The sequence below is a fragment of the Maylandia zebra genome, linkage group LG22 (assembly GCF_041146795.1).
Source record: "Maylandia zebra isolate NMK-2024a linkage group LG22, Mzebra_GT3a, whole genome shotgun sequence".
Lineage (NCBI taxonomy): Eukaryota > Metazoa > Chordata > Actinopteri > Cichliformes > Cichlidae > Maylandia > Maylandia zebra.
The window spans coordinates 37004421-37007109 of record NC_135187.1 but is presented as its reverse complement, the minus strand read 5'-3'; the positions used below and the strand labels follow the sequence as shown (position 1 = coordinate 37007109).

Genomic DNA, 2689 nt, shown 5'->3' with positions numbered 1-2689 from the left:
TGTTCTTAGTGGGTACAACATGAGGACAACATGAGCTAAAAAGTTGGAAAGGCCTTATCAGTGGGTTCTGTACACTCAAAAAAGTGAAATTTGGTGGTTATTGCATTTACAAGACTCTAACATGTAATTTGAACACAATGAATTTATGTTTCTAAAGTGAACGTAATAAAATCATATAAGATCTACAAGAAATTTACCAACTTAGCGCCTCTTAAATTTATTCTTGTTGATATGACATGATAAAATCTAACAAGAGTGGTTAGCTGCCTTAAAGACTCGCGATATCACAAGATCACGTGAGATTCTAAACAACAAGAGGCAGGAAAGCACATGGTTTGCTTCACGGTCATCTTGGAAAGGTAAGAGTGAATCTATCTTCATCCATCTTGATGAAAATACTTTTTGCACAAAGGTATCATTAGTTTGTCGATTCTTTTCAGTTCTATTTATTCACATTTGTTTTTTTGTTTTTTTTTAAAAAAAATATCTGTTTGTTTATGCCATTCTAGCTAGCTAACACGTTAGTGCAAGAATATAGCACAATGTCATGCTAGCATGATAGCCTAATATGAAAGACTTAGCTACTCCAAATATAGATATTGTTTATAACTTAACCTCTGCACATAAGCTAGTTTGGCTCTACCACAGAGACTGTTGTGATAAATTTACATTTTACGTGTGGGTTGTTGAAATTTGTAAGTTTGTAAGTTGCAACTGATGGACAGTGGTTTATTTAACAATTTATGTGTTTTTAGTACACTGAGGAGGAAAGACAAAACATGAACAGATATGTTTTCCTGTTTTTTAATTTTTTTGAAATTAAATATTTTTCTACTTAATAAACTTGGAGACTTGCAGTTCCCTCCTGTAAAGATAATAAATGTTTAATCTTATCAGGTGGTGAAAGGTCTGGAGAGCTGGCAGGCCAGTTCATCAAATTCATGGTGAGCTAATATTTTTCTTAAAAATTATCACATTCCCATGTTAAAAATGTAATATATTCATTTGTAAGTGACATATAGTTTTGAGACCAAGAAAACATTGCATTCTGATTTTATGTACACATCATCTAAACTTTCTTGAATTGGGGGTATGGCATGATTAAATTAATACACAAATTGCAAAACAATATTAAAATGACAGACTTGTCTAAAATGCATAAATACTATTTGAAAATATTAAGACTGTAAAACAATAGCCTCTGTATTTCTCACAAATTCCTGGTAATTCAACTAAAAGTTCTTTAATCCCACTGCTAGGTCGTTGAGATGGATTTCCGTATATATTTGTTTTTCCCCCCTCTGTGTATAAAGACTGATGCTGTTGAAATCAGAAGAGAATACATCGCCCAAGGTCTTTGCGTGTACCTGAATGAAGATCCTGAGAAGCTGGTGAAGAATTACCTGGTATGTTAACTTGCCTGTATCCTTAACTAAGGAGATGATCAAAGATAAGCTTGAACTACATAAAAGAGTTTCAGGGGATGGAGTTTTCCTATAAATTACCGGTGGCTGTAAAAAATACCTTTTAAAATAGGAAAAGTAAGAGCTTTAAGTTTCTCACTGGATACTACACACACCATTCTTGAGTGTTTTATACTATCATTATTATAATATCATTATAATAACCTCATTCATACCCACATTCATACAAGATTTTTATGTAACATTTACACTTCAATGGATGTATCAGGAGCAACTTGGGGTTCAGTATGTTACCCATTGATAGTTTTAGTATCAGATTAGAGAAGCCAGGGATTAAACCAGTAGACAACTTGCTCTACCTCCTGTGCCACCGTCACCCCTATCACAACTCAAGATTTTGAAAGACATTGTTGAGGTATTGAATGAACTTCTCTTGAGTCAGGAAAAATATCGGGCAGTCATTTTTGATTACATTTACATTATTATAAGGCTTGAATGAATAGCTTTTAGGTATTTTACATTAATGTAAAACAGATATTTATTTTTAAAACTGTTTGCAATGGACATTAGTGAGAAATCATTATCTTTTTTTTGTTTGTTTTATTGTCACAGGAAGTTGATAAAAAGCATCGCCAGTGCCATAGCAGAGACAGTCTTTGGAATCTGTGTCATTCGGTCAGAGGGTGCGGAGCCTGGCGATGACCCTCAGGATGTTGTGATTGTTCTAGAGGGGGTGGAAGTAGGGCTGAACGATATATCGCATTTGCGATAATATCGCGACATGATCAAGTGCAATTTTCTAACCGCAAAGGCTGCGATTATACTCTGGACATGTCCAAATTCATGGGCTGCATCCTCCTGAGGCCGCATTTGTAGACCGATTACGTCACAGTGACGCGCCGAAGGCTGTCCAAATTACTACCATATCCCAGAATTCATAGCGCGGCCCAGCCAAACTCCAGTTTCCAACAATGGCGGCCGCTACTAAGTTTTAAAATTACTCATACTAATCTTTCTGGGTCACAAAATAAACTTTTAACATATTTTCAGGCGAGAAAGTAGCTGTGTAAACATCAAATATCTGCTCGGTTTATCAAGATATCCCATATTTGCAAAAGTGCTTCGACGTTTTCAGAGGCGTCTGCTACCCACCAGCTCGACAGCTAGCCGGGAGCTCGAGGGTTACTGATGCGGCCGAGAACGGCACAACTCCCGGCACATCATTTACAGATCACCGCGGAGTTTCGCTGCTCGGGTTAAACGTA

At 36.3% G+C, this 2689-nt stretch overlaps 1 long non-coding RNA gene across 1 annotated transcript; it reads left to right on the top strand.

Moving 5' to 3' along the window:
• Positions 1-225: 225 nt before the first annotated feature.
• LOC143414622 (uncharacterized) lies at positions 226-1407 on the top strand. Its single transcript, XR_013095274.1, has 3 exons — positions 226-359; positions 756-944; positions 1314-1407. It is a non-coding gene; the product is annotated as an uncharacterized LOC143414622 (long non-coding RNA).
• The last annotated feature ends 1282 nt before the right edge of the window (positions 1408-2689 follow it).